Source organism: Hippopotamus amphibius, chromosome 12 (genome assembly GCF_030028045.1).
Source record: "Hippopotamus amphibius kiboko isolate mHipAmp2 chromosome 12, mHipAmp2.hap2, whole genome shotgun sequence".
Taxonomy (NCBI): domain Eukaryota; kingdom Metazoa; phylum Chordata; class Mammalia; order Artiodactyla; family Hippopotamidae; genus Hippopotamus; species Hippopotamus amphibius.
This window is the reverse complement of record NC_080197.1, coordinates 79785674-79801725: the sequence shown is the minus strand read 5'-3', so window position 1 is coordinate 79801725 and position 16052 is coordinate 79785674. Positions and strand designations below refer to the sequence as shown.

The 16052-nt window shown below is 41.8% G+C and overlaps 1 protein-coding gene across 9 annotated transcripts in view; it reads right to left on the bottom strand.

Moving 5' to 3' along the window:
- ERC1 (ELKS/RAB6-interacting/CAST family member 1) overlaps window positions 1-3688 on the bottom strand; it is a 410068-nt gene extending 406380 nt beyond the window's left edge. For 3 of the 9 annotated variants that reach the window (XM_057703822.1, XM_057703826.1, XM_057703821.1), the window contains exon 1: window positions 3404-3659. The gene's annotated coding sequence lies outside the window, so the exon portion shown is untranslated. Of the gene's footprint in view, window positions 1-197; window positions 214-3403 lie in introns of those variants that run through there. The other 6 variants (XM_057703817.1, XM_057703825.1, XM_057703818.1 and 3 more) reach the window with 5 other exon arrangements.
- Between the last annotated feature and the right edge of the window lie 12364 nt (window positions 3689-16052).

Here is a 16052-nt window from a genome sequence, read left to right as displayed (position 1 = left end):
CATATTATTGCACAAAATTTCACTGGTTAGGAAAAACAAGAAATTGGAAACAGTATCTGCCCTTAGGAATAACTGGATAAATAAGATAATAAATAAATAAGAGACTTAGTTCTTCCCTATGTACTTTTATAACTTCTGATTTGATATATGTATTAAAAGAATAAGTGTACATATGATTAATAACAACAATGTCATACCTCTCCTTAGTTCAACTATAAACTCCCAGGCTGCATATTTTGTTCTGAAAAGAATAAAGAATGAAATATGTATTTTTTTAAATCAATCAAAGGAAGTAAAAATCTGAAAGATTTTTACATTTGTCTCATCTCACACTAAAAAGCATTTAGTCATTTCTGTTATTAGACATTATAATCAGGCAGAATTCTTTCTTACCCAACAGTCTGACACATCTTTAAACACTGACACAGTTGATCATTCCCTCCTCCTTGAAAACTTCCTTTCCTTTATTTCTAGTACATCACACTCTCCTGGTTTTCCTCTTCCCTCAGTGACCTCCTATTAGTCTCCTTCACTGAACTCCTCTTCATTTCCGCAGAAGGTTCCATGAAGGTGGCAATTTTTGTCAACTTTGTTCACTGTTGTATTCCCAATGGCTAAAAGTACCCAAAACCATACTCAATAAATAAATGTTGAATGAATAAATGGATGAATTAGCACCCCATGGCTCACATTTTGAAAAGCCATAGAAATAAACTATATTCCACAAAACCTTTATGCTTAATTCACTTTATTATATTTCTCTGAAAATAGATAATCAATACACTGTTTATTATTTGATTAGCCAAAATGCTTCATTCCCTGCTCTTTCTCCACCAATGTGTTTGACATAGCATGTGCAAAACGCACATTTAAAAGCTCTTATACTGGACTTCCCTGGTGGCACAGTGGTTAAGAATCCACCTGCCAATGCAGGGGACACAGGTTCGAGCCCTGCCCCAGGAAGATACCACATGCCACAGAGCAACTAAGCCCACGCTCCACAACTATTGAGCCTGAGTTCTAGAGCCCCGTGAGCCACAACTATTGAGTCCATGTGCCACAACTACTGAAGCCCACGTGCCTAGAGCCCATGCTCTGCAACAAGAGAGGCCATCTCAATGAGGAACCCGCACACCATCACGAAGAGCAGCCCCCTCTCTCCGCAACTATAGAAAGCCCGCGTGCAGCAACGAAGACCCAACATAGCCAATAAAATAAATAAATTTATAAAAATAAATAAAAGCTCTTATACTTCTAAAAGCATAAACATACTACAGAAAAAGAGCAGCTGTTTCTATGGGAATCTTCACTTCTATTTTGTTTCTAGTATTAACAGTGTGTTAACAGACTGACATACTTATCTGACTTTAGTAATTTTTAAAAAAGGAGGGAAACCCCAGTAGACTCACCAAAGATATCCCAGTAATGACTACCAAGCGACATTTCTTGAAAAATAAAACGTACCAGTTTTCTCAGCCATAAGAAATTCTTAAAAGAAATAGATCACTTCTACCCTACACTTTCCCGAAATCATATGATTGCATTCCAACAAGAATCACATTCTACCGTCAGCCATGGAAATGTCATTTTAGCAATACACAAAATTTCACCTGGTATCGTGGTTCACATTTGTCCCCATGTGTACCCCATTAAATCAAAGCATAATTTAAATGCCAAAACTAGATACGTGAATTTTAATTTTTCCTTCTAAGTGACTAATCCAATATCAAAACTATTATTATACAAGCTTGTAATTTGACCTGTCTGAAGTTAATTAAATCTTTTGTTTTTAATTACAAATTGGACCACACCCTTTCTCACTTAATAGCTATTATATCATCTGTTTCCTATAAGTTTCTTCAAGCAGAAGTATTTGCTGGAAGATAACAGTCTGCTCATTAAGTAGACATGTTAAAAAAGGCAACTACTGGCACTCACTGTGTATATTTCTCTCTTGGGTTACAGGAAAGCACTTCCCTGGCTATGTTCCCAAATAAATTGAGTAAGCCTTGGGAAAGTCACTGCTTAAACTCCATTTCATGACGGGTTCTCTTCCTCCATAAATGAATTATTAAGAGTCATGCCTACTTCCATCCATTACATAATACATGTCCATCTCAGGGCCTGTTTTCCGAGCAAGAAATAGCTTAAATGATATTAACTGATAGGTAAGTGCAGTGAATACTGTAATCTAATAGGGAGCGGGAATCCAGAAAAGAAGATTCTGATTTAATGTGCTAAATTGTGAAACACTGATGTGAAGAACGTTGAACACTGTTTACTCTTAGTAACATCTCCCTATACAGTTAAAAACACATGCCCCCCAAATGTTATTAAAGAGCGTTTTAAAAAAAGCACCTGACTCCAAGAACGTTTCTCAGAAACGGAGGAGCATACCCCCCCCAAAATTATTCCACTTAACTTTTAAAGTGTCTAATAAAGACATGTGCAATTGAGAAAATTTTAAAATCTCCAATAATTAAGTGTTAAACACAAAATAGCTGTCAAGGTCTACTAAGAAATGAGCTGTAAAAGACAGCTGTGCTTCAAAACATTTAAACACGTTTCATACAATTAGCGCCAAGAGAACTGTTCAAATTGTTCATTTTATCCATCCAAAGCAGTCAACCACAACCACCTGCAACTATTCCTCAAAAACGTGTCTTCCAAAGCAACCACCTGATCCTCAGGCCCTCTCTTAAGTGGCCAGGGTAAAGCTTGAAAATGAGGTGGTACAGAGATCGTTTAGGCACAGAAGACTGGAAGATAACGCCTTTAAGGAACTAAGTGTATTGGGACCTATTCCCTAATGTTGCTGCCAGAATGAAGTTGTCTAACCCAAGATCTCGCTCTTCTTGAAAAACTCCAAACCCATCCACGCTCACAACTTCTCCACCCTGAGCCAAAAGCAGAGGGATTCTCTTCCCTCCTCGACCCCCCAACCACCCACCCCGCCTGGAGGAAAAAAAGAAAAAAAAAGACCCCAAACCCTAAAGTAGAATTGTGAGACCTAGCGCAAGAGCTTCTCCAACTGCCTCAAAGGCAACATCCACAGCTCATCTTCCTTCTGGAAACCAACCCTTCATCTCCTAACCTTGCCCCTTCGTAGAAGGAAAAAAACCAGAATCCTCGTCTCCTTCAACGCTGTACATCAGTACCCAAACCCCAGACCCACCCGACCGCACCCCAGCCTCCCGGGGCTCCCCGAAGCGTGCACCTCCCCGCCTCGCCCGCAACATCACGCCTCGGAAGCCGGCCGCCCCGCGCCCTCCCGGCGCCCGCAGCCGCCGCCGCCGCCCCCGAGACCGCCGGTGGGGCCCGCCGGTGGGCTGGGTGGGGCCGCCCTCCCGGACGTCCCATCCCCCAGGCAGGGCGCGGAGGGGGAGGGGTCCCCGCGCCTCACCTACGGCTCCGCCCTCCCCGGGGGCGCGCTGCCCGGACCTAGCCAGGGCCGTGAAGAGGAGCGGGTGAAGAAGAGCCGAGGGGCCTAGCGCCAGCGACGGGCGGGAAGCTCCAGGCGCCGCCCGCCCCGAGCTGCCGCCACCGCGGCCGTCTCACCCTCCTTCGGGCTGCCGCTGCCGCTGCCGCCCGGGCGCCGCCGCCGCCACTACCGCCGCCGCCGCCGCCGCCGCCGCCGCCACAGCTCGGCCCGGGCGAGCGACGTCACCGCGCCCCGCCCCCTGCGCGAGTCCTCAGCCCCGCCCCGGGCCGACGTCCGCGCAAGCCCCGCCCCCGCCCGGCCACCGCCCGCTCGCCGTCCCGCAGCCTCCTGGGAGCGCGACTCGGCCGCGCGCGGGGCTCGGCCAGCTTCCTGGGGCCGGCGGGCTTGGGGCTGGGGGCTGGGGGCTGGGGGCTGGCGGGCGGGCGGGCGGGCGGGGGCTGAGGGCTCCGGGCTGGCGCGGGCGCACACGCGCACACACCCGGCGCGGGGCGGGCGGCGTCTGTCTCCTCCCGCTTGCCGTAGGAGGCGGTGCAGCTCAGAAGGTAGGCAGCAGCCGCCGTCGCCTCGGCCGGCCTGTCAAGCAGAGCCCCGGCCCAGCCGCCGCGGGAAGGCTGGAGCCCGCTGGCAGGTGGGCTTCCCGCCCCGAGGCCCATGGGCTGCCTGCGTGGCCCGGGAGACCCCCCTCCCCCCAGCGGCCTGTCCGCGGTTCGCCGTGGAGGCCGGGGCGGGAGGGCGGCGCGGGCAGCGGCCGGCCCCGCGTCGGGCGCCCCAGTTTCTGGTACCGAAGCGCAGGCGGGTTTCCTTATCGGAGCCATGCACCGTTAATGTAAGGCCGTAGGTAAGCCACTGCTACAACCAAGCACCTAAGAGTGATGTGAATTGTGTTTATTCCCGGCCGGCAACTGTTTTATCAGTAACTCCAAACGCTCCTGAGAGCAGCTGAGTCACCATCAGCGTCCACTCTCTCGTGGTCCCAGTGTCACTGCCCCGTCCCTCCTCGGGGTTCTCGTGCCTTCATTCGCCACCGCGTCCCCATCCCGCCCAGCATCGCCATCCCCGGGTTCTCGCGGCCCCCGTCCAGCTGTACAGTCGCCCCCTTCAGCACAGTCCGCACGCGGCCGCCGCTGCCAAGGCCGCTGCCCGGGGTCACTCAGTCGTGCCAAACGAAGCATCCTAAAGTATTTCATTTTCTCGGACACCCAAAACCCAACTTCCTGTGACTGTTTTTCACGATCCTTCTCATCTGACTGCTGATCCGCTCGTCCTGTTACTCTCCGGCAGTGTGGCGAGGTGAAAGGAAAGCAAAGTGTACTCATCCTATCTTTCTAATTTCCATTCTGCCACTCTCTACCTGTGTGACCTTGAGAAAAATCCTGCTTTTCTTAACTGTAACATGGGGTGTGAACGAGATGTCTCAGATCTGTGACATCCCTGAGATGTTTGGATGTGAAGAGTGTAAGATGCTAAGCATTAAGTTATGCATACACAGGAGTACTGTCCATGTCGCAGACTCAGAAATTTTTTTGGTTTCTTTTTTGTCATTCCACTCTTTTTCTTATTTCCTACTCTGCCCCAGATATCTTTTTTTTAAAACCTACATTTAGGATTTTTTTTTTAATTAAAGCTGCCTGAGTACATGCATTCGTTGCCTCTTCTTCCTGAAACCCCATTAAAATGTCAATAAAGGAATGAAAAATGATACAAACCTGTACAAAACAGAAAATGGGAAGGGAGCCACCAAAAGTTTTGTTTTTGTTTTAATTTTTACACACAGAAAGTGAGTGCGGTCTGATTAAACATAATGTGGAATAGGTGTAGGGCGGTACTGCAGCTGAGGAAGGAGGCCTACCTGCCAAAAGTGATTTAGAGAAACTGAAATTTGGAAACATTGACAAGACTGAGCAAGAGTGAGAGGCAGGGCTGAAAACAAGGAAACTAAATAAAGGTCTCTATGTAGAATAGCAGAACCCTCCCTATACCTCAGTTACAATAGCTAGGCGTTTATCCCAGGCTGAAAGTCAAAAGAGTTTCCATAATCTCTGGGGAGCGTTTAATGACTAAGAGTAAAGCGTTCTTTATTCTGGCACAATAGCCAGTTTCCTACCCACTCACCCTAGAGTGAAGTTGTGCAAGTTGGCAAGACCCTCCCAAGTTCCAAAGATTTGTCATCAGCATCCAACTGCCTCATCTTAAATATGAACAGACAACCAAGGACTGTTAGGTGTTTAAGGGAAGTCTCCAACTTGGGGCTGGAGGAAGAGAGGGGAAGGTTAAACAGAAAACGTGACCATAGAGAAAAAAGAAACTTCAGAGAACTTAATAATAATAATAATAATAATATGCTCACAAACTTTTATTACAGCTATGAAACAAGGATAATATACTCAGATAAGTAACAATCCAAGAACAAAAAGTAAGTCTTTAAATTAGAAATAAGAAATTCCCAGTTATAAATTCATTTGAAGTGTTGAAAGGTAAAGTCCATGAAATTTTAAGGAAAATAGAAGAAATATGCAGAGATGGAAATTGCGAGAAAGTATAAGAAAGAGTCAATCCAATAGGGCTAATATTACAAGAGAAAGAGAAAACAGTAAATAAAAGATGGAAAATTACCCCAAAACTAATGGAAGAAAATTTTCCAGAGCTGAAAGTGTTCACTAGTGGAGAGCAGAAACAAAGGAAAAACAACCTTGTGAAATATTAAAACTCTAAAGATAGGGATGTCCTAGGTGGTGCAGTGGTTAAGAATCCACCTGCCAACGCAGGGGATATGGCTTTGATACCTGCTCCAGGAAGATCCCACATGCATGGAACAACTAAGCCCAAGTGCCACAACTATTAAGCCAGTGTGCGGCAACTACTGAAGCCCGAGTGCTTAGAGCCCTTGCTCCACAACAAGAAAAGCCACCGCAGTGAGGAGCCCACGCATCACAATAAAGAGTAGCCCCCGCCCCCACTTGCCACAACCAGAGAAAGCCTGTGTGCAGCAATGAAAACCCAACACAGCCAATGAATTAATTAATTAATTTTAAAAACACTTGTTAAAAGATCCTGAATTTCCAAAGGAAAAAAGTAACCAATAAAAGAACAAGACTCAAGTTGTGATTAGAATTCTTACCAGCAGCACTAGATGTGAGAAGATAACAAAGACCTTCAAGTTTCTGAGGGAAATATTTCCTGAACTTCAAATTCTAAGAATTAAAAAAAAAAAACACTTGGGACTTTCCCAGCAGTCCAGTGGTTAAGACTCTGCCTTCCAATGCAGTGGATGAGGTTCCATCCCTGGTCAGGGAACTAAGATCCCATGTGCCACATGGTGCAGCCAAAAAAGGAAAAAGAAAAAAAAATCCTCTACTTCTAGCTGAATTATCATTAAAAGAGCAGAATGAAAACATTTTCAGATATGCAGAGACTCATAAAGTCAAGCTCCCACATAGGATTTTGTATGGCCTTCAGTGCAAAGACTTTAGTTAAAGATGACGTAGAAATGAGGTATCTGGCAACATAATAATCTAGGAATCACTGGATCTAATTCAGAAGGAAAGGTAAGTTCCAAGAGCTAGTTTAGACTGGGATGGAAGGATAGGAGTTCTGGGAGAGAAATCTGAAAAAGAGAGAATTCAACTGAATAATTAATTACTATGATAGAAAGCTTAGAAAATGCTGGTTTCTGGTGTTCAACTTTTAGGCCCAATCTATTAATAAATTACAGTCTTGTTATAGTTAAAGCATAGTTTATAAATTACACCAATGTTGACAATATAAAGGTAAAAATACAGCTGGCAGTTTAAGATGTGAAACATAGGGAGGAAAATTAGAGGTAAAGGTAAAAACATTCAGATGATGTCTATAGTTGGCAGAATCAGAAATAGGTGCTAAAATGTGCCGTTATAATTAAGCTAAATCATCATCAAGAAATAGTAGAAGACTTAATATTGTTAAAATAAGCAGTACTCTATTTGTTCTGCAGATTCTATGCAATCCTTCAAAAATTCCAGCTGCTTTTTTTTCCCCCAGAAATTGACAAGCAGATCCTAAAATTCACACAGCAATGCAAGTAACTCAGAATAGCCAAAAGAATCTTAAAAAAAAAAGTTGAAACACCCATTCTTCCTGATTTCAAAACTGACTACAAAACTACAATAATCAAGATAGTGTGTGGTACTGGAGTAATGATATCATGGAAAAGAATTGAGAGTTCAAAAATAACTCATACATTTATGGGCACTTGATTTGCTGGGGAAATAATAGTCTTTTCAACAAAGCGTGCTGGGATAATTGTATAACCACAAGCAAAAGAACCAATTGGACCCCTACCTCACATACACGAAAATTAGTTCAAAATGGATCACAGACCTAAATATAAATGCTAAAACTATAATACTCTTAGAAAAAAAACAGGTGTAAATCTTCATGACCTTGGATTAAGCAATAGTTTATTAGCTATGAAACCAAAACCGTGACAAAATTTTAAAATTGGATTCCACCCAAATGGAATATAAAAAACCTTTGTACATTCCGATTTAAAAAGGAAGGAAATTCTGACACATGCTACAACATGGTGAACCTTGAAGACATTATGCCAAATGAAATAACCGAATCACAAAAGGACTGTATATTTCATTTATATGTGGCACCTTGAATAGTAAAACTCATAAAGACAGAAAGCAGAAGGGTGGCTGCCATGGGTTGGGGGGAAAGCAGATGGCCATTTGCAAGCCAACCAAACCTGCCAACCTTGATCTTGGACGTCCAACCTCCAGAAGTGTGTGAAATTTCTGTTATTTAAGCTGCCATCTGTGATATTTTGTTATAGCAGCTCTACCAGACTAATACAGATATTGGTACTGAAAAGTGGGGTGCTACTGTAACGAATACCTTAAAAATGTGGAAGGAGCTTTGGAAGTGGGTAATGAGTAGAGATGGAAGCTTTTCGAGGTGCATGTTAGGAAAAGCCTAGATTGCCTTGAAGAAAGACTCTTGGTAGAAATATGAACATTAAAAGGTGACTGTGGTGAGATCTCAGAAATGAGGAGCATGTTACTGGAAACTGGAGGAAAGGTGACCCTTACTATAAAGTGGCAAAGAATTTGGCCAAACTGTTTCCTAGTGTTCTGTGGAAGGTAGAAATTAAAAGTGATAAGCTTTGATATTTAGCTGTGGAGATTTCTAAGCAAAGTGTTGGTGGTACAGCCTGATTTCTTCTTACTGCTTATAGTATACAGGAGGTGAGAGATAAATTAAAGGAGTTGTTAAGCAAAAAGGAACTAGAACCTGAAGATTTGGGAAATTTTTAGCATATCTGCAATATTGTAACTTGCAAGAAATATGTATTGGTGATCATTTCATAGTATGTTTAAATATCAAATCACTATGTCATACACCTGAAACTGACAAGATATTGTACATCAACTATACTTCAGTTTTTAAAAAAAGAAATATACATTTGTTCATTCAGATGACCAAAATATACGTCATACATATTTGGTCTTCATCCAAGGTTCTTGACTCACAGCTCCCAAACCCTTGGAATTTCCTTGTTATTTATAACAAGCCCCTTTCTACCACAACAGGATTTATGTTAATGAGGTGACTTTTGGAATGCCCTAAGGATGGGGTCATCAGCAAAGGACCCAACGGGAGATACAGGGTTGGAACTTTCAGTCCCACCCTCTGACCTCCAGGGAGGGGAAAGAGGCTAGAGGGTGAATCAATTGCCAATGACCAATGATTTGATCAATCATGTCTAGGTAATAAAGCCTCCACAAGACTCAAAAGGATGGGGTTCAGAGAGCTTCCAGTTGTTGAATACCTGGGGTGACACACCAGGAGAGCACTTGGAAGCTCTGCACACTTTTCCCATACCTCACAGTATGCATCTCCTCCATCTAGCTGTTCCTTTTATAATAAACCAGTAATCCAGTATGTAAAAATGTTTCTCTGAGTTCTATGAACCACTCTGGCAGATTAATCAAACCCAAGAAGGGGGTCATAAGAACCTCTGATTTATAGCCAGTCAGTCAGAAGTACGGGTCATAACGTGGACTTGCAATTGGCATCCTGAGTTGGGAGAGATTGTTGGAAGCTCCAGTTTATGTCCAGTTGGTCAGAAGCACTGGTAACAACCTGGCTTGCAGCTGGCATCCTGAGAGGGGGAGAGGAGTATACGGCAGTCTTATGGGACTGAGCACGTAACCTGCAGAACCTGATGCTATCTCTGGGTAGATAGTGTCAAAATTGAGATGTAGGACACCCAACTGGTACCCAGAGATTTGTTTCTTGGGGATGTGGGGAAACCACCCCCACTCCTCACATGTTGGAATTAGGTGCAGAACCCAATTACTGTCCATGTTTTAAAAAAAAGAAAAAGTATGTTCTGGAGGATACATCAAGGACAATCACTTGATAAAGAGGTCATGGGTGCAACTCATGGATTTAATCAGTCATCTCATAAGTAACCAGGAATAGAAATAAGATTATACCATCAGAAACACTGCCAATTTGGACTAAGGGGCATAGAGACAACAAAATGGAGGAATACTGTCAGACTTCCGGGAGTCTACAGGACAGGACAATAGAGCTATCTGGCTGCCAATTCACATTACCCTTCAAGAAAAGGGAGAAATGACACCAAAAGTGATTTAGAGATCAACAGGGCTGCTACTCCAGCCACCAGTCCAGAGAGAACAGGTCTGAGGGACAAGGATGTCTCCTTGGTTTCACTGGAGCCTGCTACCAACCAATGCCTCAGGAATAAAGCTGCTGCTCAGGACCAAGGGGGTGGAGCCACCACCCAGGACCGAGGGGATGAGGTTGCCATCCCAATGAGCCCCAAGGGCAGAGCATTGAGCCTGAAAGGATCACCCTTGAGCCTTAAAATCTAATGAAATTTGCCTTGCTAGGTTTTGGACATGCTTTGGACCCATTCTCCTTTCTGATTTCTCTCTTTCAGAATGGAATATCTCTCTATACCTGTCTCACCATTGTATTTTGGAAGCACATAACTTGTCTGATGTCGCAGGCTCACAGCTGGTGAGGAATTTTGCCTTTGAGTGAATCATATCTCAAGTCTCAACCATACCTGATGATATTCAGGTGAGACTTTGCACTTAGAGTCAATGCTGGAATCAGTTAAGCCTTTGGGATGGGGGTGAATGTGTTTTGCATGTGAGAAGGACAAGAATTTTGGTATCCAGAGGGCAGAGTGTTTTGGACTGAACTGTGTTCTCCCAAATTTATGTGTGGAAGCCCTAACCCACAATGTGATATACTTGGACACAGGGCTTTTAAAGAGCTGATTAAGGTTAAATGAGGTCATATACAGTCTTTGGTATCTTGTTATGGCAACCCTAGTAGACTAATTCAGACACCACCAGGAAAGTGAAAAGACAACACACAGAAAGGGAAAAAAATTGCAAAACACAATTATCTGATATTATATGCAGAATATGTAAATAATTCTTCAACCTTAACAATAAAAAGACGGTCCATTAAAAAAATGGGTTCAGGATTTGAATAGATATTTCTCCAAAGAAGATATTTAAATAGCCAAAAAGTGCATGAAAAGATGTTCAACATCATCAGTCATTAGGGAAATTCAAATCGAAGCCACAATGAGAAACTACTTCACACCCACTAGGATGGCCATAATCAAGAAAAGTATAACTGTTAGTGAGGATGTAGAGAAATCAGAACTCTCATTAATACCTGGTAGAAATGTAAAATGGTGTAGTCATTTTGTAAAACAGTCTGACAGTTCCTTGAAATGTTAAATATAGAGTTAATAGAGGACCCAGCAATTCTAGTCCTAGCTATATATCTAAAAGAATTTAAAATAGCCACACAAAACCACAAAATTTTGTATATAAATATTATAGCAGCATTATTCATAATAGCTGAACAGTGGAAACTAAATCATGAATAAATTACCAAAAAAAACCCCCATAATTTTTAACAAATTTCTAGCCTGCAAGGAAGTAAAGGATTTGCCCTCAAAGACTCAGTGGCTTATAAACAACAAATATTTATTTCTAACTTAGTTGGAATTTGACAGCCGGAGGGAGGGGGAGTCAGCTGCTGTACTGTGCTCTAGGTGCAAATCAGTTTCACACATCTCCCATTCAGGGAGCCAGACTAAAGGAGCAGTAGTCACCTGGGTTGTATTTTCCTCATGATGGAAAACAAGCACACAAGAGGCTAAGCCACAGAAACTCGCTTGAAGCTCTGCTCAGGTGTGTCATATGTCCTGTGTGCTCACACAGCAAGTCATTTGGCCAGGTCCAAGGTAATGGTGCGGAAAAGTGTATACTCCTTTCATGGAGTAGAGGGAGGGAAGGAAAAAGACATGCCTTTCCCTTTAAGAAAACTTCCTAAAAAATTGTGCATACCACCTCTCTTTATATCCCATGGTAAGAGCTTAGTTCACGTCATTCCTTGCTGAAGGGCAAATTGGAAATATAGACTCTATTGTGGATGCTCATATACCCAGTTAAAATTGTTATATTACTACAATAAGGAGAATGTGGCTATTGAGAGACAACTGTCAACCTGCCACAAACTTCTAAAACAGTTACTGATATTTTAAAAACTTAATAGACATTAGATGCATCTGAAGAACAAATGAAGTAAAAGATACAATGGAAGAAACTGCTTAGAATGCAGCACAGAGAGACAAGGAGATGAGAACATGAGTTGCAAGACAGGAAGGATAGAAAAGGCAGTCTTCTACTTTAAATCTACTTAGAGTCCTTTAAGGAGAATCTAGAGAAAGGAGGTAAGCGTCTGTTCATATAACGGATGAGGACTTTCCAAACCAATTAGAGACATAAATCTACAGATCAGGAATCACTAAGAACAAGATCAGTAAAAAGAAATCCAATCAAGATACCAGTGTAGTGAAACAGAACAGAAAAGACAACACAGCTTAAATTCAGCTGCATTAGGTTCCCAGGGCTGCTGTAACAAACTGCCACAAATTGAGTGGCTTAACATCACAGGAACTTGCAGTCTTACAGTTCTAGATTCTGGAAGTCCAAAGTCAAGGTGTCAGCAGCGCCTTGGTCCCTCTGAAAGGGAGGGAAGAATCCTTCCCGCCTGTTCCTAGCTTCTGGTGATTTGTCAGCAATCCTTGGCATTCCTTGGCTTGCATCTGCAGTGCTTCAATGTCTGCTTCCCCTGTCACATGGCCTCCCCGTTTGAGAGTGTCTGTGTTTCTTTTCCTCTTCTGATAAGGCACCCAGTTGTATTGGATTAAGGGCCCACCCTTCTCCAGTACAACCTTATCTTAATTGTGTCCACAATGACCCTCTTTCAAAATAAGGTCACGTTCTTAAGCACTGGGGGTTAGGGTTTTAACCTGTCTTTTTAAGGAATACAATTCAACCCATAACATGAGACAAAAGATCAGCTTACTTACAAAGGAACAGTAATTAGACTGACAGCAGACTTATGAACACACAAGGGAAGCTGGAAGACAGCAGAATAATCTCTCCAAGTGCTGGGAGAAAATAACTGTCATCTCAGAATTGCATACCCAGTAACACTAATTTATAAGATCAAGGGCAAAATAAAGACATTTTCAAATAAATAAAAGCATATGGTTTATTACCAACTGTTCTTTATTAAAGGAAAATCTAAATGATACTTTGACTAAACATAATCCTAGAAAAGGGTTTGAAAGACAGGAAGATGGTGATCAGAAAAATTGGTTGTATCTAAATAGACACTGTAGTTGTATCTAAATAGACACTGCTTGTTTGTAACGTCCCAAAACTGACTGAAAAAGTAGTAAGTCTGAATGTTCCTATAACAAAGAAATTTGATTGGTACTAAAACTCTTCCATTAAAAAAAAGTCCAGAAGATTTGTTGTTGTTGTTGTTTTGTTTTTTAAATAAATTTATTTATTTATTTATTTATTGGCTGTGTTGGGTCTCCATTGCTGCACGGGCTTTCTCTATTTGCAGTAAGTGGGGGCTGCTCTTCCTTGTGGTGTGCAGGCTTCTCATTGTGGTGGCTTCTTTTGTTACAGAGCACAGGCTCTAGGTGCACGGGCTTCAGTTGTTGTGGCACATGGGCTCAATAGTTGTGGCTCACGGGCTTTAGAGCACAGGCTCAGTAATTGTGGCACACGGGCTTGGTTGCTCCGCAGCATGCAGGATCTTTCCGGACAAGCGCTCGAACCCATGTCCCCTGCATTGGCAGGTGGATTCTTAGCCGCTGTGCCACCAAGGAAGTCCCTGTCCAGAAGGTTTTACAGATCAGTTCTACAAAATATTCAAGGAACAATTCATCTTAAACTTATTCCAAGACATCTAGAGAATTTACCAAAAAAGAGAAAATTCTCCAACTGCAGCTCATTTAGTGAAGTTATTAAATATTGATACAAAAGCCAAACAGGGATAGTACAAGAACATTAAATTATAAAGAAATCATATGAAGAAAGGTGCAAAAATATTGTTAGTAGCAAATTAATAAAATAATGTATTAAAAAGATAGTATATTATGACTGAGTTGGGTTTACCCAAGTGAACAAATGTGGTTTAATATTAGAAAATCAATGTAATTCACCATATTAACATATTGAAGAAAAAAGAATCATATCAATAGATGTAAAAAAATATTTTTATGATAAAAACTGAGCAAAACAATTATAGAGGAAAACTTAAAAGCTATTTTTAAAATGCCTATAGCAAACATTATTTTTAGTGGAAAAACACTAAAAACATTAGATTTACTAAAATAATTTAGTACTGTATCTAGATAAAAGATAAATATACAAAACCAAGCACATATTACACCCTGATTAGAAAATGTAATTTTAAAAAATGATAACCAGAGAAAAAGATATATGCATGGCCCGTAAATATATGACGAGATATCCAACTTATGGTAAAAGAAATGTAAACTAGAGGCACAATGAAATATCATCTCTAATTAACAGATTGGCAAAAATTTAAAAAGCTTGACAACACATGGTTGGTGTGGCAGTAAGGAAAAGGGTACTCTTATACGCAGCTGGTGAGAATATGGAATAGTGCAACCCCTCTAGAGGGTCGTTAGGAATTCTTGAACAAAAGTACATATGCACGTACCCTTTAACTCAGCTATCTGTTTTCCAGGGTTTTACCCTAAATAGGCACCTCCACAAACATTAAACAACATACACATAAGGTTATTCATTAAGGCATTATTTGTAGTAGTAAAATATTGGAAACATAACTGGATAAACTATGGTAAATATATACAATAAAGATGTAAATATCTTATAATAACCTATAATGGAAACGAACCTGAAAAAGAATATACATATATATACATATATGTATATATATAATATGTATATATGTATAAATATACATATATGTGTATGTGTATATTCAGTTATGCATATATATATATCACCTTGCTATACACCAGAAACATTGTAAATCAACTATACTTCTATAAAAAAAAAAGAAATGCAGTTGTAAAAAAGAATGAAAAAGATTTCTATAGACTGATATAGAGTGATATATAGGATAGATTAAGTGCAAAAGATTGTATACTATGCTACTTCTTGTGTAAGAAAAAAGGAAATGTTTGCTTATTTTCTCAAACAACAACAAAAAAAACCCACAGAAAGGATAAATCATATATCAATTGTTACTGTATTAATCTGCTACGGCTGCCAAAACATACCACAGCCTGAGTGGCTTAAACAACAGAAACTTATTTTCTCAAAGTTCTGAGGCTGGAAGTTCAAGACAGGGTGCCAGAAAATTTGGTTTCTGGTGAGGCATCTCTTCCTGGCCTGTAAATGGCCTTCTTGCTGTGTCTCCACATGGCCTTTTCTCCGTGTATGTGCACAAGGAGAGAGAGGGTGTTCTGGTGTCTCTTCCTATTCTCATAAGGACACCAGCCTTATCTGATTAGAGCCTCACTCATATGATCTCATTTAACCTTAGTTACCTCTTTAAAAGCCCAGTCTCCAAGTACAGTTACATTAGGGCTTAGGGCTTCAACATACAAATTTTGGAGGAACACAATTCAGTCTGTTGCAGGAAGGGGGACCCCTTCCAGGGCTTGAATGTGGGCTCTTATCTAACACTCAGAAATGAATTATCTGAGGAGACACACATGGTAACAAAGCAAGAGACTTTACTGGCAAGGGGGGCACCCAGGTGGAGAGCAGGAGGGTAAGGGAATCCAGGAGGACTGCTCTGCCACGTGGCTCGCAGTCTCAGGTTTTATGGTGATGGGGTTAGTCTCTGGGTTGTCTCTAGCCAATCACTCTGACTCAGGGTCCTTCCTGGTGGTACATGCATCACTCAGCCAAGAAGGATTCCATCAAGGATCCTGGGAGGTTGGTAGGACATGTGGACTAGCATCTCCTTTTGACCTTTCCTGAATTCTTCCAGTTGATGGTGGATTGTTAGTTCTGTGTTCCTTATCAGGACTTCCTATTGTAAAATAATATGCAGATGGTTACCTTGGTGCCTAGCCAGGGTGGGCAGTTTCAGTCAGTGTTTCCCCTAACAAGTCCATAACAGTCACCTCTAGCGTGTGAGTGGAATGGAGGGATATAGTAATGAGATTTCTCGGAGCATATCTTTTTGTAAAGTTTTACATTTT